The sequence below is a fragment of the Vicugna pacos genome, chromosome 3 (genome assembly GCF_048564905.1).
Source record: "Vicugna pacos chromosome 3, VicPac4, whole genome shotgun sequence".
Taxonomy (NCBI): Eukaryota; Metazoa; Chordata; class Mammalia; order Artiodactyla; family Camelidae; genus Vicugna; species Vicugna pacos.
The window spans coordinates 7,197,112-7,221,319 of NC_132989.1; the positions used below are offsets into that span (position 1 = coordinate 7,197,112).

Genomic DNA, 24,208 nt, shown 5'->3' on the forward strand with positions numbered 1-24,208 from the left:
ATCTACCTAAAATGGACTGATTTCCTAGCTCCAGGACAAGATAAATGATTAGTTGACTGTGCTTGATAATATGGAGAGAATTGATAGATAATGAAACAAGCTCATTTTAAGATGCCTGTGGAAATGTGGAAATTTGTGGCATTTATTAAACAATTCAGGTTGCTCAAATAACTTTATGTTTTGGGCTCGAAGAGTTTCCAAGGAAAGCTACTGTTCGCAGCCCTCTGACATCAGACTTGCTAGATTGAACAGGAAAAGCTTGTTTCTCTCTGCCAACCTGAGGAATAACACCTAAATATTTTCACCCTGAGAAGGACCTGTCAGAGAGACATACTCCATCCCAACCAGTGACCCAGCCCAGGCTCTGACAATACCCAAGTCTTTGTCGAACACTTATGTGCCAAGCACACGTGGTGACCACTTTAACATCCACTTTTTGGTTTAACACACACAGAGTTTTACAGAACATGTTAAAACCCCATTTTACATATGAGACTATCAAGACTTACAATGATTAAGAATCTTTCCTTGGTGAGACATATAATAATAGTAATCCAAGTAGATAGAAAAGAGGGTTTGCTCAGAACATGGGGTAAATGTGGAAGACTGAATTGGGGTCCATGTGATGAGTTAAATACAATAGAAACAGTGTGTCTGAGGCATGGTGCTAAGTGTCTTTCAGCACTATCTTTAGCCTAATCATCACGTCAAGGATATGAAGTAGGTAGTAAAATAGACCCTATTTTAGAGGTGGGAAAATGGAGCTCTGAGGGAGGTTAGGAAAATTGCCAGTAATTGAGCATTGCATGGGAACTCCTACAGTCACGGCTTGTACAATAAAAGAGATGTTGGTGCAAAGGATGCTGAGATAAGTCAGGGCAGCTTCAGACTGCACACAATGACAATGAGGACTCCAAGTGGGACAAAAGACCTTCCACTTAAGCAAGTATATAGGCTGTAACACAACGCAACCCAAGTGCTTGGGGACGTGAGTAGAGAGAACGTTATCTCTGAGCCACAGCTTGGCAGGAAGTCAAAAAGGAGAGGCTGACTGGTTGCCTAGGTCAGGAAGCTCCTCTAAGTGGAATGACGTACCCCCTTCTCTGCTCTGCGGCACTGGGGCACTCAGCTAGGGCTTCTAGTGCCAACCGCACTGCAGTGTTTTCGTGGGGAAGTCAGGCTCCAAGGAGGGTCTGAGGATGAATAAGTCACCATTATACCTGATCTTGCTCTCCACCACTACCAACCAGCAAGCAAGCAAAGGATTCTATTTTTAAGTCACACTGTGCACTGGGTAACTCTGCAGAACACAAGTTGTGTGGAATTATTAAAGGGATCAAAGCCTTACAATAAAGGAATGAACTTTAATGAGTCAGTTAGCAGAGTGCAGAGTGGCAGAGATCAGAGAAAGGGACGGTGAGATCTGGACAACAGTGTCTCCCCACAGTGCTAGAAAATACTAAACAGACAGGTAAAATGATTAGACACCCAGGATTTGCTGCAAAACATTACTGGAGGTAGGGGAAGGTGATGAATGAGAATTGTTGGGAGTACAGATAAAATTAGATAGTCCATAGACTGATAAATGTTGAATCTCTGTGATGAGTATGTTAGGGTTCATTATGCTCTATTAGGTTATGTATGTTTGAAATTTTCTACAATAATTTAAAAAAATAGTATAGATATGGTCTAGTCTATTAGATAGAAAATTGTATCCCACTGAGAACGTAAGTGTGACCAGGGGGATGGCCTGGATTCTCTGCACAAAGCTGTGAGTTTCCCCTACATCCAAACAACCTCCAAGTCTGGTACCTTCAAACTCTAAAATTTATCTCAAATCCATCCACTTTTCTCCATTTTCACTGCCACCACCCTAGTCCTGGCACCACCAGCGCCAGCATCGCTTGTCTAGACAGCAGCTGAGCCCCCCTAACTATGGCCTCCCTATTTCCAGTAGGACTGTCTCTTTCCAATCTCTTCTTCCTACAAAAGATGGGAGTGATCTTTTCAAAATGCTGATCTGATATTCTCATGCGAAAAAAAGCAAGATGCAGAATAGTATACATAACTTTGTGTAAGAAAGGGGAGACCACGTGCATACACATGCACATACACGCACACACACGTGTGTATATATTATTTGCTTACAATTGCAAAAGAAACTCCAGAAAGATAAACCAAAAACTTGTGTAATTAAAAGAGGAGGGAGGGTACAATTGAGGATACAGATGTCAGCCAAACTTCTCTGAATGTGTCCTCTTAAAAATCTTGACTTTGGAGTCATGCAAATATTTATATATTCAAAAAATAACACTAAGGAAAAGTGAAAATAAAACTAAGGTATTTCTAAAAATTGAAACCAAACTGAAATGAAAAAGGAAGCAGAGAGCCTTGTAGAAATGGCAGGAAATAGAAAAGTTGAGTTGGGAATATGTTATGGTGTAAGGAAGAAAGGACACTATCAAAGATGAATGAGGTCCGGTTAAAACAACAAAGATCTGACATGAGGGACTTCCCACTGGCGAAACACAGGACAATTTATGCATCAATAGAATAATGGCTAAAATTGTTAAAAACACATTGAATATATAGAAACCATAAGTTCATAATGACACCAAAAAAAAGAGAAAGTGGAAAAAAAAGGGAAGGAGAAAATTACATCTTTGGGCACTATTAGAAGTAACTAGCCCACCAACAGCTTACTCTGCAAACTTGCAATCAAAGGGAAAGAATAAAATACATAGTGCCTTTCCTGGGTCAGCTATATTCCAGAGTCGCACACCAGCCCAAACTGATGAGGGAAATTTTTATCTTTTACAGAGGGATTCTAATTCATAAACGCAGCAGGAAGGATGGCATTCAAAACTCATCATCCTGCGATTCTTAATGGAATAGCTGATTCAGATAATGATCATCAGTGGATGGAGTCATTAGATGAGAGACTTGCTGGGGAGTTTGCAGTGTGGGAGTTAGGCTTTCATCCCCTGAATGTTAAGCCCATTTTGCTTCCCTGGGGTAATTCTCACTTGATTATCAGATCTAAACTTTTTATGACAGTGGATCTAGTTCGCTGATACTTTGTTGAGGATTTTTATGTATTTATTGGGGATACTGGTCTATATTTGTCGTTTGTTATATCTTTGGCTTCAGTTTCATTAATACTGGTCTCATGAAATGAGTTGGAAGCATTCCTTCCTCCTGTATGTTTTGGGAGAATTTGTGAAGGATTGCTATTATATCTTTAAACATTTGAGAGAATTCACCAGTGAAGCCGTCGACGCTTAGCATATTTTTGTGGGAAGATTTTTAATTAGTGATCTATTCAGATTTTCTATTTCCTCTTGGGTCAGTTTTGATAATTTGATAATTTCTAGGAATTTTAAAGATTTTCATCTAAGTTGTCTATTTGTTGGTATAAACGTATTTGTGGTTTTCCCGTATCTTTTTAATTTCTGTAGAGTTATTCCTGATTTTATTTTTATTCCTGATTTTGATGATAGATGTCTTTTATTTACTTAGTTTAGCTAAGGGTTTGTCCATTTTGCTGATCTTTTCAATCATTCAACTTATGATTTCATTGATTTTTAAAAAATTTTTTGTTATATATTTCATTGATTTTCACTCTAAGCTTTATTATTTCCTTTCTTCTCCTTACCTTGTGTTTACGTTGCTCTTCACTTTCTAGATTGTTCAGGTCGAAGATTTGGTTATTGATTTGAGATTTTCTGTTTAACATAGGCATTTAAGGCTATATATTTCCCTCTTAGCACTGCTTTACGTACATCCCATACATTTTGACATGTTTTCATTATAATTCCGCTCCAATTTCTCTTGTGGTTTTTTCTTTGACCCATGAGTTATTTACACATGTGCTGCTTAATTATCAAGTACTTGTGATTTCTCAAATTTCTTTCTACTGTTGATTTCCAATTTAATTCTGTTGTGGTTGGAGAACATTGTGTTATTTCAATCCTTTAAATTTACTGAGAATGATTTTATCACCTAGTTACATGATCTGTCCTGGAGAATGTTTCATGTGTGCTTGAAATGGGTGAATATACCAACCAATCTTAGCGTTACTGCAAGTGGAACAGCTAGACATTATGTGCCTTGTGATCTGATGCAATAGGTGAGTCACAGTATCACATATATTAGTCAAAATGGACAAGATTATGCTGCATAAAAAAAATACCTAAATTCCAGTGGCTACTTACCTACTAAGGGGCCAGGCTGATAGAAGTGCATCTCAATGTGCCCTCCATGATCACACGGAAAGCAAAAGGAGACAAGGCAAATCATGCACTGGGTCGTAGAGCTACTACCAAAAAGTGACTAATTTTGCTCTCACTCTTATGTAACTAACCAAAGCAAGTCACTTAATCACAGTTAATTTTACAGGGGCAGGGAAGTGCTATTCCACCATACACCTGGAAGAGACCTGAAAATTCTTAGTGAAAAGCACTTAATAATTGACATACTACTGTGAAATACTCTCGCCAAAATTTGCTGAACTCAAATCTAATCAAAATTTTAGGGTTAACTTCCGGTTTATAGGAACACTGTGGTATTGAAGAACAAGTTAAGTGATACCATAAATAAGCAAGAAAACAAATCTAATTCTTTAAAAAAAAAAAAAACCTGTGGTATGAAAAAAAAAAGGGGGTTAAAAAGACCAAGAGGCTTAACAATTGAATGTAAGATATAGGCACTGTTTAGACCCTGAGTTCAACCAGCTAATGAAGACATTTGAGACAACTACAGAAATTTGAATACAGAGTAAATATTAGATAACACCAAGGAATTAGTAATGTTAAAAATGATAATGGCATGGTAGTCTTGTACGAAAACATCTGTATTTTTACAAGATGCATTCATAGGTAGGTAAGGATGACAGTATGTCTGTGGGTTGCTTTATAATACTTTAAAATTCTTTAGCAGAGGAAAAATTGACAGATGAAGCAAATGTGATAAAGTCTAGATAACTGTAGAATCTGACTGGTGTGCTTATGAGAGTGTATTAGAGTATGTGCTCTCTGTTTGTGTATATTCAAATTTTATTTAATAAAGACATTTAAACAATTGAATCTGATCCTGTCACTTCTTCGATCAAAACCTTTTACCGACTGCAGTGGCTGAAGAGGAAGTCCAAATTCATTACACGGCTCCTCAGGTTCAGCGTCTGCTTGTCATCATCTTCCTCACTGGTCACACTTTGATTGAGCATTTACCATGTGCCCAGGACTAAACTGAGCCCTCCATATAAAATTATTTATTTCAGATCTACTAGCAAGGCGAGAGAGATTGAGATTATTGATCTAGCTTCCAGGACAAACAAAAGCAACTTAAGCCTGAAACAAGACAAGAAAATACAGTCTCTTGCCAAGGAAGGTGCTAGCTATGATTGCGTAACAGATGACAGCCCTGTGGGCTTTCTTTGACACTGGCAGTCAAGCTTCACTTTCGCTTAATCTGACTGTTACGACTCCAGAGAACTCGTCTAGAAGTTGGGTAGGGTTAATGAACCATACCTCATGGCCCCTACAGTTGCGTGGATACAGTCCGGGTTGCCTGAAACCTAACACATCGCGAAGAAGCTAAAGCTTTAAGGCAGCTGTGTCACGTAAGTGCTCCCATTTTCCAAAAGGGGATGATAACACGTAGGAGCCCCAAAACACAGAATACTGGAGCAGCGGGGGCTAGGCAATCCTCTGTTTACAAATCAAAGCCCCAAAGTAAGGAACTTGCCCAAGGTCCCCTATCTAGTTAAACTTTTAAACCTCTTTTAGTACTTTTTCTGCTGGAATCAGGAGGAAATTTGAGCCCAGGATGGCAAATAGATCTCAGCTGACATTCCAACTCCAAATAGTTGTTGGTGTTTGGAGCCACACTGTAGTGTGAAAGAGTCCCAGTCTGGCTTTAGAAGAAAATAGTGCTGTAATCAATTAGCAATGTCTGCCATGGACAACAGTCAGGAGAAGAAGGCGTCTCTGCTACAAGTTTGCTGACCTTGAAGATTGGGCCAGCAAGGTCGTTGCAGCAGGGGTGAGGGTGGGACGATCCAACGTTAAGTGGCCTGTTGTACACACCCTCCTTCTTCCTAGACAGGCCCTGTATTACTATTTATCCCATCGTGTATTTGATTTTGCACATGGTCAGAATGCCTATGAATCATTGCTCCGGGTTACTCCCCATCCTACTTGAGATGAGAAGATAAGTTGCAAAGTCAGGTCCTGGGCCAGCCAGATAACAGCATTTTGTTTGTTCTTCCTCTCACAGAAGGGTGATCCCCTAGCCAGCAGAGATCTCCTGAGCGCACAGACCAGCCTGCTGCAGAAGCCTGTTGTTGCCTTTTCTTTGACTTCTTTGAGATAAAGATATAGATTCTGGAACACAGGAGAGGCTTCTGGAATCATCTAGTGACATCTGATTTTACAGATGAGGAAACTGAGGCCCAAAGGAGGGAACTAGCTTGTCTAAAGTTACAGAGGGAAACGCAGGCTGCCAGTCTTCCCACATGCCATATTTATTTGCTTTATTCTTCCTCCAACTTTATCTCCCCAACTGTGGCCATTGAACTTCCCACATGAGAATCTTTTGAAAAAGAACAAATAAATTAATGGCATGTGTCATAATGCAACCTTAGCAGAGAAGAAGCAACATAAACACGAAGTGACAATGACTAGCTTATATCTCGAAAGCAAGTAACAGAAAGTGACAGAGTACTTGAAATGGTGGTGATATTATTATTCTACTAAAGAGTGTGTCTCATTTCCTAAGTCACACTAGGAGTCACATCATAAATTTTTTCCCAAGACCCAGAACGTAACACATTTCTTTATTTGTAATATCTGCTGAAGACAATAGATGAATATATTGATTGTGCATTTTGATAATTTTGAAAGTTTTGATAGTTTTGCAGTGGAACAAAAATGTATTGAGCCTCTAATCTGGGCCAGAAATGTTGCTAGGTGTTAGTAAGACAGAGATGAATAAAACATAGTCCCAGATTTGCAAAGCTCACAGTTTGGTTGGGAAGACAGGTGGGAAGAAAAAAACTGAAGTGCAGTATAAATGAAATTATAAATGTGTATGGAAGGTACAATACTGGCACAGAGGAGGGACAGATTGACTTTGGAAGGCAGCAGGATGTTTTTACAGAAACAACATCTGAGCTAGGCTTTGAAGGATAAACAGGAGTTCTCTAGTGCACTGATCCACTCAACAAACTTCACAGTACACCCAAGGCATGCCAATTCCTGTGTTAGGTACTGGAAGCTGAGATACATTAAGATAGAGTCCCTGGCCTCTTAGAACTCATAGACTAGATACGAGGCAAATATATAAACAAATAATTATAATATGTTGAGAGCAACAGCCATTGAGAGAACCCAGGGCAATCATAAGGAAAGGCCATGTTGAGGAAAGGACCTGGTTGGGCGTTTTCCCTCTGTGTTTATATGGTGCATTTTCAGCAATTACTTATGGGTCTTTATGACAGCACTAGCATATCAACAGGAAAATGACTCTTTACAAGAGAATTAGTGAGAAGATAAGAAACTGTGAAAAAGTGATGGAAATCTATCAATATCCATTTAACAAAAAATTTTAAGCCCCTATCATGGCACTTTACTATTTTGTGGACAGATAAATATCAAGTGGCCATAAAATCAAGGGGTTAATGACATGGGTTGGTGGAGTCAGCCTGCCTAGGTTCAAATCCCAGTTTCCTAGCCCACTAGCTATGAGATGTTGAACTAATTGTTCAACCTCTCCATACTTTACTTTCCTAAGTGGACGGCAAAACAACTCTGGTTATCGTCATCTTTGAAAAGAACGTGTTCATATGCCGCTAGTAAGAATAAACTTTCAGTAGGGGTTTTGACAGGCATCTTTGATTTGGTTAAGGAAATTCCTCCCTTCTATCTCTTCTATGCTAAAAGTTTTTATTATGAATGGGGTCATTTTTCTCCTGAAAGATATCAGAATTTCTATGATGAGGATGTGTTGGAGGTGAACTCCCCCAGTTTATTTGAAAGTATTTTTTATTTTGCCCTCAGTCTTCAAAGGTAGTGCTCACTAGCATACAACTTCAGTTTGACAGTATTTCCTTTGAGCACTTTGAAGATGGTTTTCCTCTGTCACTTGATACCCACTATTACTACTGAGACATCAACAACAATCTTTATGGGGGGGCATGTATTTTCTCTCTGGCTACTTTTAAGGGTTTTTTTCTTTGTCTTTGCTGTTTCTTCAGCTTCCTTCACTGTAGTGTGTGTAGACATGGGCTTCTTTTTATTTATCCTACTTATTATACATTTGTGCTCCTGTATGTATAGATTCAGGCTGGTTATCAGTTCTGGGAAATTCTCAGCCCTATCTCTATGAACTCCTCCTCCATTCTCTTCTACAGGGTCTCTATTAGACAATGGAAGCAATGATACTTCCTCGTTCTATTCTCTATGTCTTTTTTAAAATTATTTTTTAATGTTTTATTTATATTTGGGGGGAAGGTAATTAGGTCTATTTATTTTTAGAGGACATGCTGGGGATTGAACCCAGGACCTTGTGCATGCTATGCATGCACTCTACCACTTGAGCTATCCTCTCCCTGCCTCTCTGTCTTTTAATCACTCATATTTTCCATCTCCTTGTCTCTCTGTGGTGTATTCTAGGTAATTTCTTCAGCTTCATCCTCCAGTTTACTTATTGTCTTTCAAGCTATACTTACTATATTTAGCCCTAACATTAGCTTAATAGCAATAATTATAATTTCTAAGATATTTACTTTTTTCATATTGGCTGCATCATGTTGATAGCTAACTCATTAAATAAAAATATTTCATTTAAAATATACTTTATACTTAGTTGTTTTATATCCTACGTATAGTAATTTCAAAATCTGAAGTCCTTGGGGATTTAACTAAAATTAAATTTGATGATATTTACTATTTTTTACTCATGGTGGCTTATTTCTTGTGTTTTTGGTGACTTTTTAAAATTGTGAGCTCATACTTAGTTCAATTTAATGAGACACTTGATGAAGTATATAGAGATTGCTTTCCTCCAGAAAGGCTTGTATCTGCTTCTTCAGGGATCCAGGAGGCACGCCTGACTTGGGACCACTTGGGTTCCCTCTGAAGGGCCCAGCTTAAAGAAAATGTCGCAGGATCAGCTCCCCAACCTCATAGGCTCAAAGCTCACAAATGGACTCCAACAGTTCCTCCCAACTACATACATGCAGGCTGCTTGTTCCATTAAGAGGTGGACTGTCTTTCTGCTTCCCTTAGATCTGGACTGACCTGTGATTTGCTTTAGCCAATGGAATACTCAGAACTGACACTGTCAGCTCGAGGCCTGATCTCTAAGAGGGCTGAAGCTTTTGCTTTTGATCTCTTGGAAGCCCAGACCCATCATCTAAGAAATTCAGACTAAACTACTGGAGGGGCCACACAGTCAAAGAAAGAGGCCACTGCAGAAGTCTCAGACCCAGCTGAGCTTCCAGCTAAATGCAGCTATTTGAGTTGCCATGTAGCTCAGAACTTCGCAGCTGAACCCAGCCAACCCACAGAATTATGACAAATAATAAATCATTGCTGTTCAAAGCTGCAAATTTTGGAGTGGGATACTATGAAACAATAGGTTACTGAGACAGGGGCCCTTCAGAGTATATTGTCCAAAATATTGCTGGAAGCAAAAGTCCTACCTGTAGTTTCATTCCATTTATCTGCCTAAACTTCTGTCCTTCAGGGCAGAATTGCATGGTGGTAATAAAGAGCATGGATGGGGTTCCTCTCTTAGACTGACATTCACAAGTTGTATGACTTTACTTACACTCCTTAATTTCTCTGGGCTTCAAAATTCCATCTATAAAATGTGGATATTAGCAGTATATGTTTGCATCATAAGGTTGGGTTTTATAACAATATATTTAAAGAGCCCAGCCCACAGTTACACTACTAAAGTCTAAAAATTTGTTTCCCCTCCCTCCCAGATTCATATACTAAAGCCCCATCCCCGATGTGATGGCATCTAGAAGTGGGGCCTTTAGAAGGTAATGAGGTTTAGATGAGGGATGATAAGGGTGGGGCCCCCATGATGGGATTAGTAAAACAAGAAAGAGATACAAGATCTCTTATAAAAAGAGGGGGGAGACACAAGATCTTTCTCTGAGTACACGCACCAAGGAAAGGCCATGTGAGGACACACGAGGAAGAGAGCCTTCACCAAGAACCTCATCACACTGGTGCCCTCATCTCAGACCAAAACCATGAGAAGCAAATGCTGTCTAAGCCACTCACTTTATAGTATTCCATTACAGTAGCCCAAAATGACCAAGATATACGTGCTCAGAATGTGTCTTCTGTTGTTCTTATCATCTATCTTGTTACTTTAAGTAATGTCAGACCTACTAGGCGCTAAATAATCATTTAAAAAATATCAATCAATGAAAGACTGTAGATGAAATTCTGAGTCCTCCTTGCCTGGTTCTGCTTCAGCAGTGATTAACTGTTACCTCCTCCTGCTCTGGGCCTTGCCTCTTCCCAGTCAAGCTCCAGCATTCGGGATCAAGCCATCATTCATCTCTTTTCACTGATCTCTGCTAATTTCAGAGTTGAACATATTTTAATCAGGGATCAGATCAGCTCCTTGCAGAGAGGAATTCCTTTCATCTTCTTTCAACTGTACGGCAAGGGCAGAGTTCACAAGAAGACCCAGGCCAGAAACGTTCCTCTGGCTGCCTCCTGGGTCAGGAAGCTCATTCTGGGAAGAGTCTCTCATAAATCTGAAACCTGATGCTACTTGTCAAAAACTGGCATTTGAATCTAGTGCTGCTTTAGCATGAGGCCTGCTGAACTGCTGATTATGTTGGCTGCCTGAATACGAGCTTTTACAGCAGAGTCAGGGAAGAACCAGCAAGAGAGAATGTTCTCACAGGCGATGTTAACGGGGCCCAGCTACTTTGAGGGTGTCTAGCAGTGGTGGTGGTGGTCCTCTTGCAGCTTTGAATGGGTGTGCTCCAGCACTGTCCTGAAAAAAGGAAGCAAGACACTAGGGCCAAACTGCTTTCCTGTGGTGGATACCAAACAGATGCTTTCTTAGGACAGCCAGCAGGGGAGGACGAATCAATGAGATGTTGGCATTTTGTTTTCATCCTAGAAGCTCCAGCTGTGATATTTCCTTGGAGTCCTCAGATACATCCCTCTTTATCCTCAGCCCAATCCTATGTTAACAGAACTCTGATCTGATTGTACCAAGCAGTGAGAACTTGCTTCTTCCTAGCTTTGTTTTCTTGCTCGGCCAGCAATTTGCAGGATGTGGCTAAGATTCCCGGTGTGCCCTCTGGAGTCTGAACCCCAGAGTTCACGGGCTCAATGTTGCTGAGTCTCTGTTCATTTCAAGCATCTTGGGTGAGGGGAAATGAGAGGGACGTGTGTCTAGCTGGGAATGACATCTCATCACCAGGGAGAGAGGGAGGAGGATGAAGGAAGGAGCCAACAGAGACAGAAAAGTACAGTAAAAGCCCCAGGGCCATGGTTGGGCTGGGAAAGAGGATTGTGGTGAAGGTGAGCTAAACTTCACTCGGATCCCAGCATTGCTGCTTGTAGCCTGTGAGACTTGGAGGGAGCTGTGTAACATCTCGGAGCCTCAACTTCCTCTTCTATGAAATAATATCAAATATCATTCTGTTGCAAGAAAAGGACAGCGCATAACACACGGTGATCTCTCAGTAAATGATCGTCTGCTGCTGTTACAATTATCCCCTCCTCTCGATTGCATCTTCCTGGTTTTCTAAGACTGAGTGCTGGCCACTCATCAGAGACAGCACTACTGCTATAGGTGGTAATGTGGTATAGTTTGAGGAACCAGAAAGACCATCACCCCAACCAAATAGCCCCCTGACCAGCCAGGTGAAGAGGGTCTGAAATTCCCATCGTTGGAGTTAATCCAATGGGCAGGAAGCTTCCTCCTGTACCTGATCCTCATTTGGTGTAAATGTATTATTCAAGAATCCTCCGGCCAAGAATCTCAGGTCCTGCATTACACAGTCATGTTTTATTCTCCCAATTTCTTTTTCTTTTGTTGGGGAAGGGGTGATTTTCTGGTTACTCTTAGACAACACTCAGGGCTCTGATCACTTTAACTTCTGAACAGCAGTCTCACTTGGTCCTAAGGTCAAAAGGTAAAAGCTTCAATCTTCACTCGTATTTGTCACTGACCTCAACTAGGTAGGGGGGTGTGGGAAGGGCACCAGTGTCTTTCTTTCTCCATCCTCCCCCATTGACCACCTGCTTTTTCTCACTTATGACCCATGTCTGGTCCACAGGGATTCCTGGCCGTGGAAAATTCTGAGAGTTCTGGCTGATCCCAGCAAAGCCACCTCTCCTCAGCCTGCCCATGGCTCTAACCACTCCTCTCACCCCTCTGATTCAGTCCCTGTGTGCCGTCAAGCCCCCTGGCTACCTGTAAAGCTCCAGGTAGAGGCTCCAGGTTAGAGGGAAGTGGAGTAAAGAGGAGGGTTAGACTCACAGCACAGCTTTCTCCAAAAAGATGCTCACCACAGATCCTCTCTCCCAATACTCTCATACCCTCATTGTGGGATTTAAGAGTCACCTAATCAAATCTCAAAGAAAATTTCTGCATTGGGGTCTATCTCAACAGACTTTCACGATTGAGACCTCAGATAAAACTTCTCGTTTAACGCACTGTTACATAAACCTGTTCCCAAGGACACTGTGGTAACGGTGGAGCATCTTCATGGAGCAGGAACTTAAGTCACAGATTCGTGGTGGGAAGGGTGGGCACTGGGGCAGGGACAGGCCAGGGGTTTGACGACATTATCTGGTAAGAAATACAAATTAAAAATTAAACCAAATTATATTGTAGAGTAGAAAGCAAAACTGACTGCATGTTAAATTATAACATGAGACTTCAGAGAAATGTCTTCCTTGTGGTGGCTTTTGCAAGCAAAGCCTCTGGTCCACACCCACTCTTCACCACCTCCAGGAGTGAATGTTCACACTTCTCTCCCATTAGGAGGGTGCTGGGTGTGGACAGGAGCAGGCACTCCTTGCAGCTCTGCATGGAGACATTATCAGCTATTTATTAATTGCAGTGGAGAGAGTAATCAAGTCACCCAGGAGCCGCACTGACCTACCGACATTCACTGTCACATTTTTTGCAGTCTTGCATACTAAATTATCAGGGACGAGGAAATTGAACAATACTGCATTGCTCTGTGGGTTTTGGCAGAAAGTGGGGAATAGGTGCAAAGTAGAAAGACCCTCTTAGAACTGTGTGGTAGTTTGTAGCCACATGAGCCCATGCAGCGTGGCCAGTCCAACTGAGATGTGTGGGCATGTACAAGGCAGCCTAGATTTGGAAGACCTAGTATAAAGAAAGAGGGGAACCTATCTCATGGATAAATTTCCACATTGATTACATGTTGAAATGGTCATGTGGATATATTGAGTTAAATAAAATCTTTTTATTGTATTGATATTAATTTTATTTCTTCAAAAAACTTCAAAAAACAGTGACTGACAGAAAATTTAAAATCGTATCTGACTCACAGTTGCAGCTTGCACTCTAGTGCTGTTGCATAGCTGTGTCTTTTGATCATCAAATCCAATGGTCAACAAACTATGGCCCGTGGGCCAAATCCAGCCCACTGTCTGCTTTTGTCAATGAAGTTACACTGCAACACAGTCACACCCATTTCTTTGCATATGTGTTTTCACACTATAATGTCAGCTTTGAGTTGTTGCAGAAGAGACCGCATGAGTTGCAAAGCCTAGAATATCTACTATCCGGACTTCTATAAGAAAAGTTCGCAGAATCCAGATAATCCAATTCTCTATGTTTTCCAAGTGAGAAAGCAAAGCCCAGAGAGCAAATGACTTATCCAAGGGCAGGTGAACATGTGAGGCAGAGGCAGGGCTGCCCCATCCCTTCGTGTTTTACACTGTGCCTCAGTTCACTTGACGGGGCTGAGGTGGAGGAAGTTATTCCACACAGGAGGGCAGACTCAGCCTCCACCTCGTAGTGAGAGCCTCAGATCCATCATATGGCACAGGAGGGCCCTGAACAGACAGCAAGGCACAGGTAAAAGGCTCACAGAGAAGGCTGAAGCCCGCCTTGGGGTTGGGGTGGGTGGGTGGCAGGAGTTTCAGGGCTAACCTCCTACCATACTACTTTGCTTCGTATTATGCCAGAAGTATCTTCCCTGGGCCACGATTTAATGCTATTTCCACTACATCTTAGAGAGTTAACACAGAAAACTACATTTATAAAATATTGCTGAACCATTTGCAAAACTCTTCTCAAAGCTCTGGCCATTATGCTAATCAATGGTCCTCAGTAAGAATAAGCCACATGACCTATTTCTCCTAGGATGTAGTGACAGGAAAAATGTCCCTCCACATGGACTTGCATAGGTTTTTATATTACAGAATAAGAACACTATAACCCAACATGTTGCTCATTTTGTGTTGGCTGCCAGGATGACTGGAGTTAAAATCTGCTTAATTTCATTTACTAGCTCATTCAAGGGGTCTTCTGATGGTTAATTTTATGTGTCAAATTGACTGGGTCACAGAGTGTCTAGGTATTTGACTAAACATAATTTCTAATTTGTCTGTGAGTGTTTCCAGATGAGATCAGCATTTGAACTGGCAGAGTGAGTAAAGCGGACTGCCCTCCCCTAATGTGGGCGGGCGTCATCCAGTCCACTGAGAGTAACAGGTGGAGGAAAGAGGAATGGAGAGTTTGTTCCTTCTCCGCTGTAACGTGGGTCTCCTGCCCTCGGACTGAGACTCACACCACCAGCTTCCCCGATTCTCAGGCCTTCAGACTTGGCCTGAACTATTCCAGTGGCTTTCCTGAGTCTCTAGCCTACAGACAGCAGATCTTGGGGCTTCTCAGCTTCCATAATTGTATGAGTCAGTTCTTCATGATAAACAGAAACAATAGGATAAATAGAGATAAATTAAAAATATATACTTATACTATTATATATATATAGTATACTATTATACTTTTATATATAAAGACACTATTATACTTTCATATATAAATACGTATATATGTATATTTAATCTCTCTCTATATATCCTATTGCTTCTGTTTTCCTGGAGAACCCTGACTACTACAAGTCTGTTACATTATTACCCTTCCTTCAGTCTCACCCAGCTTCAAACTTTTATTTTGTAGCACATTTCTTTCCATGTTTCCTGTTACCTCCTTTGTGCTTTTTAAAAAATAAATATTTAGGGAAGACTAAGAGACATACCCTTGAGATACAAAAAGAAATAGTTTCTATTCTCAAGGAATTTGCAATATAAATGTTGAAATGAAGGAAAACACTTACCCACTGGATATATAACCTATAGTGGCAGCGAACCTTTTGAGTGAAATAGGTGAGAATCTTTACAACGTGATTTCATGAACCCTGAAGAGGTCTCCCTGCTACACCAGATAATACTGCTCTCTCCTACAAGATATAACCAGGATAGTAGATACATGATTTATATATGACTACTCCCAGTTTCTGTGCCCATGGTAGATATCACAATGTCTCACAGCATTATTTTTCACAAACCTATTGTATATAGGCTGTAACAATTAATTAGGAAAAAATATATGCCATCCGCTAAAATCCACAAATAGAGGATCAGTCATTGTGATACAATTTCAGCATCTTATTAAAGAGTGAATAATTGTAGGAGGAGAAAAGCTAGATGGAAGTGATATCAGTCATTAACAATTTAGTATAAGTACCTCTCTCTCTCTCTTTGTTTTTTTTCCCTGACAGCATGTTCACAGTACTTTGACCTTAAAGATACTGGCTTCCAGGGGTTGGTAAAGAGGAAAAAGTTAGAGACTTGAGAAGGGCTACGAATAAATACTGCTTACTCCATCGTTTTGCAAATTAATGATATTCTATCTGAATAATAAAGGATCCTCAAACTTTCTCCCTGGGTCTCAAGGGCAGGATTTTTGCCTTGAATCTCTACCTTATTATTTCCTTTTTGCTTTCTGTCTGTTTTCTCATGATACACTCTTCCTAACTGTAAAATTCCTGAACACATGTGTATTTAAAGGAGATTAATCATTCAAATACCATAATTAGTTCAAGAATTGTGTCTTTTTGAGATGGAATGAGCTAATTAATTTTTTTTTCTCCCAGGGAATCTGCTCTCAGATGTGAGCTAATTAGTGAGCTGCACATCAAAAGAAGTGAAGTGTTTCTTGTAAATAGGATTTCATTTAAAACAGATCAAAGGAAGATTTACCCAAATCACTCCCCCATCCTCTGATTTCTGCAAGCATCAGGCAGGTGGCAAAGAAAACAACAAGTCATCTCATGATAAACGTAACTCCGAAAGAACAACTGTGATGCCCAAGTCAAATATTAATGAGAAGGGAGAACCAAGTATGTCTGGGGATGGAATTTCACTTCTTGGAACTTTAACAGTTGGGTTTCTGATGTAGACCAGCAGAGCAGCAATCCACCCATGTTTGCGATTCAGCCTACATGTAAAACTAGAGGGTTGGAAATATGGTCTCCAGACTTGACAGTCTCTGACTGGAAGGCTTTGTGACCTTGGGCAAGTTGCTTAGCCTCTCTGGGATTCACTTTCCTCATCTGTAATGTATGAATCCCAATTCCTTCTCTACCCACCTCTCAAGAGACTTGTGAAGATCAAATGAGATGATTAATATGACAAGGGTTTGGAAAACATCTAAAATGGCTTTACAAATGTGAAGCATTTTTGGCATGGCTAACAAGGTCTCCACAGGCAGAGTAAATCAGAAGAAGAGGAAACTTTCCCAGATGATTTTGGCCAAAATTACAGCTCCTGAGGAAAACAGCATCCCAGTGGGCTGCCTCTGCAGATCAGATGCACAGCATAATTGCTCAGACCTCCTTTCTCCTGTGATTACACTTAGAAATTAGCTTCCAAACAAGAAACAACTCAAACTAAGGAAGGGGATGAAAAGATCTTTTTGTTTCCCTTTGACGTTCCAGATTTCTGAACATGACAGATTTCGCAAGAACAGGCTTACTTGTCCATCTAAATGTTTAGTCACGTGTCCGTTGGCGTGGAAGGGTAAACAAAACGGAAGCAGTTGGTGATTGACTGCGGAAAGAGCCCTTTGCCTTGAATTGAAAATGCAAATTGATGTAAAGGAAATCAGTAACTAGATTCTTCACTACACAAACAGCTTCATGTCACTTTTTGGTGGTTGCTGTTGAACACTGAGTTTCAAGGTGGATGAGGAAGTGGGTAAGACGTTCCCTAAAGAAAAGTCTTTTTCCCAGAGAAACGGGGCCAATGTATTCCTGCAAACAAAAGCATGAACACAGGTGGAGTGCTACACTTTGATCTGGTGACGGGCGGTGACTCAGGAGCAGGTGATGAGGAAGGAGGTAGCTCTGGACAACACTGTGAAGTCTCTGGTCCCTTTGTGTATATGCAGTAAAACTGGTAACAGTATAAACCCAGAGCTGCTAACTAGGTCTGTGGATGACCTCACGACAAAGACATGAGAGGGTTTACTTCCTTTCCTCAGCCTCATCAACCCAGGAAGGCACATCTCTTCTCACAGGGAAGAGAAAATAAAAGAGAAGGTCTGGAAGCCATCTTCTCAATGCTGTAGACGAAGCAGAAGGTCCTGTAAGGGATTCAGGTGGGAAAACGGGCTGGGAGGGAGATGGTGGTAGAGGGTGGTTAGTCCTGCTCTGTGCAATAGCACTGAGGCACTGTGGTACATGGCAGAGACAATCTATGTATGTATGAGTATGTATATGTATATATGTTTCTTCATTTTTTTCCTTTATTATTTTTATGAAGTGGAGGTAATTAGGTTTCTTCATTGATTTCCACTTGGAAGGGGTACTGGGGATTGAACTCCTGACCTCTTGTGTGTGGAGCATGTGCTCTTTCCACTTGAGCTATACCCTTCCTCCTCTTCTTTATTATTTTTATAGAGGTGAAATTCACCATTTTAAGCGGCATTTAGTACATTTTCCATGTTGCATAATCATCAGCTTGATGTAGTTCCAAACGATTCTATCACCCCAAAGGAGACTCTGCACCCCTTAAATAGTCACTTCCCATTCCACCCTCCCCAGAGGCAACACTTTTAACACAGGCCTTCTGTTGAATACCCACCCTCCCTTCCCAAATAATACTCAGGGCTCACTAGCATCGTCTTCAAGCCTAGCTGCAAACCCTCAACCATGTGCCTGTGTAGACACAGTCCTTGCACCTCTGGACGTGGCTCAGGCAACCAGAGGCACCCCCAGGGCCCTGCACCTAGTGTTGTCACTCTGCCTTTGGCTGAAGGATCACATCTCCAACAGAAACACATCAGGCCTTTGGAGAGGAGTTTGGAGGTTCTGTGATGACCAGCTTTCATAGTTCCTCCAAGGTCAGCCCTGCATCCAGCTCAGGAGTGGGAGCGTTGCTTTCGACCATGAACAAATTACCAGGTGGCTATGAGCCCCTTGCTCTGGATCAGTGCTTGAGGTGATGATAAGCAACTTCTTGAGGGACTCGACAGAGTCGCATCTCTCGTGATGTCCCCACAAGGCCAGCAGGATGCAGCAGGAGCTCATTCAGCAGGAGCTCAGCCAGTTACCCACCAGGAGGAAAGGGGGACGAGTGCTTGGGTACCAGTTATCTTGGTGGTAAGGCCTGGCTTAGACTCTTGCTTCTGCTCCCGTGCACCCATCACTTGGTATTTTTGAGCTTCAATGTCCTTGTTTACAAAATAAGTTTATAATACTGCTTCTTTCTTAGGGCCCGAGTATTACATAAGCTATAATAGGTGTAAAGTGCTTAATACAGCTTCTCCAATATTGGAGGCCTCTGCACATTACAGGAAAGAATGATTTCAGTGGTACAAGTGAGGGAGAGCACTAGAAGGTACATGACATTGTTGAAAAAGTAAGGAAGGGTCTTAGCCTACGAAACAAGACTACTATAGGATCAGCTGGAAGATATAGGGATGGTTTCAGGCCAACTAACACAAAGTGATGTCACTTCTGCTTTTGGCTTCCCGAGTCCCAGGAATGATACTCTGAGAGACCTCTTCAAGCAGCTGGGGGCCAAAGAAAAAGGCTGATGGTGTCTGTGCAAAAAACCAGTCCATCCCTTGGTCCCATGTGTTCTTGCACTACCGAAACACACCACACACACACACACACACACAATGACCTTTCTTGGTTAACCTTCTGCACTAGGAATCAAATGTCCCATGGAGGCCTTGTCCCTTGGCATCCCAAATGACAGATGAAACTTCCAGGCTGGGGTGTGAGAAAACAGTCAATGTCAAGCAGCAAGAGGCAGATTCCCAAATAACAGGAGGAGTTTGTATTCTGATATGGGGTTCTATTCCCACCCCGCATATCTGGATTCCCATGGGAGGTACAGCTCTCCCACTCCGTGTGTGCCCCTGAATTCTTCCTACACCAAGCTAAACAAACTGCTGACATGAGCCAAACTGTTTCTGCTTCACCCAAGCACATTGTCTTCTAGGGCCATGGTGCTTCCTGCAACTTGCCATGTTGGGAAAAGAAAAACATTTTTATTTTGGAGCTATGATGGGTTTATTTAAGACAGATCAAAATTCTTTCTCTTCTTCGTTAGAGAATTGTCTTTTGTCCTCATTGAACCCTGACTGATCAATTTAGGTATGACCGATTTATTTTACTAAGTCAAGCAAAAACAGAAAGAAAAATATATATGTGTGTGTGACTGTATTGCACTCAGTGTTTTCTCATTCTAGACTAACAACCAATTGTTCATAATCTAACTGTAATCAACTAGAAAGTGATGTTTTGGGATGTATGAGGAACTCAGTTCTTGGCCCTTATGGATGGCATGAAGCTTGAAGTATAACAGAAACCTGAATGAGAGACAAGGACTGAAGAAGATTCCAAAAGACCAGGACAATAGGCCAAATGTGGCAAGATAAAATGTAGCCAGTAAAAATATCATGTTCTGAAGTCAACTAGAATGCATGAGGAAGTAATAACATGGTTCAGCAGTTCACCTGCAAAGGACCTAGAGAGAGAAAATAGTTTCATCTTTCATGGAAACTTCTGTCAATTTGTGCAAGTGTCCAGGAGCACTGTGTTGAGTAGGATTCTGAAGTATATTCTGAGCTCAGTGGACAAGAGGGCTATGACTGATTACCATTGTTGGCTGTGGGCCAAGGATGAGAGGGCACTAATACAGATTGCTGTTTCAAAATTGATGTGTACCCATAAAATGTGTAAAGTTACCTGTTGTTTCTCCTTGCCCAATATCCATTCACCCTCCTTTCAATATGTGAAACCTGTGTTTGTCTGGGTACACACCCCTCAACCACCCTCAGAGCAAATGATTCCAGTGTTGCTGTTCCTACTCCCAGTTCTTGTGTAGAGAGTACCAGGCTTGCCCATCAGTGTGTCACATCCCCACGGCCACAATGACTATTTCCAGGATAATCAGACGTCCCAGCAGAATGAATGAAAGGCAATTCTGAGATTTTTATTAAAAATGTTGGGCAAAAAGAAGTCTCTCTGCTCAACATGGTTACTGAGAGAGTAAGAAGTGACCCCGAAGCTGTTTGGCAGTCTTTTCATCACCATGAGGGGGAAGGAAGCCTGATAATAGAACCAAAAAAGAAAAAAATAAAGAAAGCTGATAGGGAGCTCTGGTGATACTATTTAAGCACCTGGATTCAACTGTGCCTGAAGCCTACTATCCCTGAACTTTCAGTCATATGAGCTGGCTTTTTGTTTCTTTTTGCCTTAAGACATTTTGAGTTCCTGACACTTTTAACCAAAGAATCCCTAATATTGTGATTTTCTAGATATAAATACACCACATTCAAAAAGATGATGGTCCCACTGTTTTCTGTGCTAGTCACAAAGGCTAAGAAAGGGGTTCCTGGTTGTGGGAGGAGATGAGCTTTATATTAGGAGCCAGTATTTACTGACTGCTTCCTGTATGTCAGGGTACCATCCTTATTAGATCTTCATTACAACTCTAGGTAGAAAAAGGAATTATTATTCCTTGTACGACAGATTAGGAAATTGAGGCTTAGGGATGCTAAGAAATTTCCTTAAAGTCACACAGTTGGTAAGTGAAGGAGACAAATTTACATCCATGACTGTCTGGCCGCAGAATGTCCCATGATCTTGACTTCAAAGCTGAACACCTTGTTCCTCTCAAGACTTTTATACTGTAAAATTCAGAGGTAGAGCCACACTATCAATAAATTTGTATTTAAAAAAAATACTTTTTTTCTTTTATTGCCTCCATCATACACACACCCTTCTGAGGAAGATGGGATCTGATCATATGAGATCCATTTATTACCTGAGGCCAGTAGTGGATTTGATGTGAACATTTTAGAGCAATAACAGTGAATGCCATGGTGGAATTGCTCTTCCTGGTAAAAAGACTGGGGGTTTAGAAGCCAGGGAATGATCTGGAAGGAAACAGAAGCCAGGGAGACCGAGTACTGTGAATAAGAAATGGAAAGAAAGAGGATCCCTTCCACTTCTCTGATTTCCCCTTGTTCCCCAGACCCCACGGAAGAACACAGACGAAAGGACCTCAGAGATGAAGAATATCTAAGTAGCAGTGACGATCACTGCTGCGGTCCACCAAACATCTCTGGCTCTCCTCCCAGCCACGTGCAGTGTTACATTTCCCTGCTGCCTTTAAAGTTAGGTGTGACATGTGACTGACTTCAGCCAACGGAATGTGAACAGACATGAGGAGAAGAGACACCAGTAACTTGGGGGCATTGTTCTCTTCCCCTTGCTGGAGTGATCATGGAAGCACACATCGAGTTGGAGTCTCTATCAGACTATTTCCCGGAGTAAGCACATGGAGCAGAATCTTCCTGTTGACCCATGTTGGGCATTTAATGTGAGTGAGAAATAAACAGTGGCTGTGCAAAGACCTGAGATGCGGGGATGGTTTGTTACTGCAACATCACCTAAACATTGCTGCCTGGTGTGGAATATGTCACGGTTCTTACTGTGATAAACCCTCATCTCTCCTGGGAGGCCTTCGGTTAATCCAACATTGTTCACTGATCCTTTGTTGTGAGGGGGATTCCTTTGGGGAAGCCCTAGAAAGATGAAGGGACTGTTTCTGTCTGGGTTTCTACTCATCTACTTTTGCCTGTAATTTCAGTTTGATACCTTTTCTTTTCTACCTACTGTAACTTAGTGTAACTAGTGTAACTTACCCAGTGTAATGTATTGAACATTTTGTTCAATAGGCTCTCTAAATATCTGAGGACCCTGAGGGATATTGTATTACTTCTGAAGAAAAACTGCCATTGAATCTAAAATGTTTTGTAGAAAAGAGAAAAAAAAAAGCCGAACAAGAAAATCCAACAATTTACCATAAATACCAAAGAGAATTACTTAAAGGAGATTTACTATCATGTTTGAAGGACTTCAGTTCCACAATTTACAGAATTATTTCCTAATTTCCTTTCAATTAACATATCGACTATTTCCCCCTTGCTCGTTTAATAATACCATTTTACATAAGTTCCTTCACATTTATCATTCTATTTGCTCTTGTAGATAATTCCTTTTTGAGGTCACTTGGTTTGACCATATGACAACTTTGTTGCATGTGACAACACTTGTTGCAGCAAAGTGGTGGAGAAAGGACTAAAAACTAAATCTCCTGCCTCAGAAAATTAATAGAAAAAACAAGAAGAGCAAGATTACCGTTTTTTAAAATTACCCGACATTTGGGAAAAGACTGGAAAGGAAAGTGAAAAATGAAATGAGTTGTGTAAAAGGGCTGTGATTATGGGTAAGTGCTTATAGTTCAAAACATTTTCTTTAATGTTTTTATAATGGTAGTTTAAATATATGTGAATAAAAATTGGAAAAAGGAAATAGTAAACTTGCTTAACTTGAATGTAAAGTGGTCTTGTCTTCTGTGTTCCTGAGAGAGAGGGAACCAATTTCCACTCAAATATTTCTGGAGTTCAAGATACAGCCCCTGGTTAATTTTATACTGATAAATCTGTCAATTTTGAAAAAAAAATGAGTAACTAATATTTACCAATCACCTACTGTGAACTAGGCACTGGCCTAGGTGCTTTATGTGGAATATTTTATTTTGTCTTCTGCAAAAATCTGATGAGTTAGACACTGAGGCTCAGCGAGGCTAAGTAACTTGCTCACAACCACATGGCTAGAAGACTGTAAAACTGGGACTGCAACCCAGCCAGCTTGACAACCAGGGTTCATGTTCATAATCATGGTGCTGTGTAGTCTCCAAGCTATTCTATTTGTCATTGCTGGGGAAGTGTGAAGACATAAAGTTCACAACATTTCCTCGGAATATAGATTTGTCCTTTCCTCCTTATGTCTACTTATATTACTCCTTTCTCACATCTGTTCAATTTTTTTTATGCTCAGGATGAAAAGTAAGTGTCATCTCTAATGCCACCTCCTATCGATTAGCAGTGACTGTCTGGAGTGTGGTATTGACAAGGATTCTAAGGCTAAGAGAAAAATTGCCATGATTGATTTGCAATGTCTGCAGTGGGCACAGGAGGGGGATGTGCTGGGCAAGTGCAAGCAATTTGCCTGCCAGCATCTGAAGGTGGTGAAAGGAAGCCTTTGGATGGTGGGCTCAGGACCACTGCTTCTGATGCCCCATAAGTCATTCAAGGGCAATAAAACTGATTTTGACTCCAAGCCACTTTAAAGTGCATAAGGAAAACCATGATTTCCAGGTGAAGTGACAGGAGCCTGGCCCAGAGCAGGACTTCAGTGCTCTTGCCTCTGACTAGTGGCAGAATACTGCTCTTTTTCTCTCTTGTGTTCACCCATTTAGTTGGCAAATATCGAGGGTATACCACATGCCAAATATTATTCTACCTACTAAGGAAAGAGCAGAGAACAAGATGGACACAATCTCTGCTCTCCTGAAGCTTACGTTCTAGTGGGAAGAAAGGCAATAAGCTGGTAAAGAAGCAAACAATTTCATATACTATTTCAGTCTTCAGTGCTGCGAAAAAGTCAGGCATATAAGGGGATGTAGTAATGGGGCTGGGATGGAGGGTGAGAAGTGAAGACTTAGATGGGGCATAGGTTTGGGGAGGGCCTGGCTGTGCAGATGTCAGCTTCACAATGGCACTGATACATCTGCACCCTCAGGCACTCAGC

At 41.2% G+C, this 24,208-nt stretch overlaps 1 protein-coding gene across 3 annotated transcripts in view; it reads right to left on the reverse strand.

Annotated features, from left to right (window-relative positions):
* ADRA1B (adrenoceptor alpha 1B) overlaps positions 1-24,208 on the reverse strand; it is a 281,409-nt gene that overhangs the window by 238,328 nt on the left and 18,873 nt on the right. Inside the window, exon 1 of one of the 3 annotated variants that reach the window (XM_072953253.1) lies at positions 4,215-4,270. The exons of the other annotated variants lie outside the window; for them this stretch is intronic. The gene's annotated coding sequence lies outside the window, so the exon portion shown is untranslated. Of the gene's footprint in view, positions 1-4,214; positions 4,271-24,208 lie in introns of those variants that run through there. 3 annotated transcript variants of the gene reach the window in all.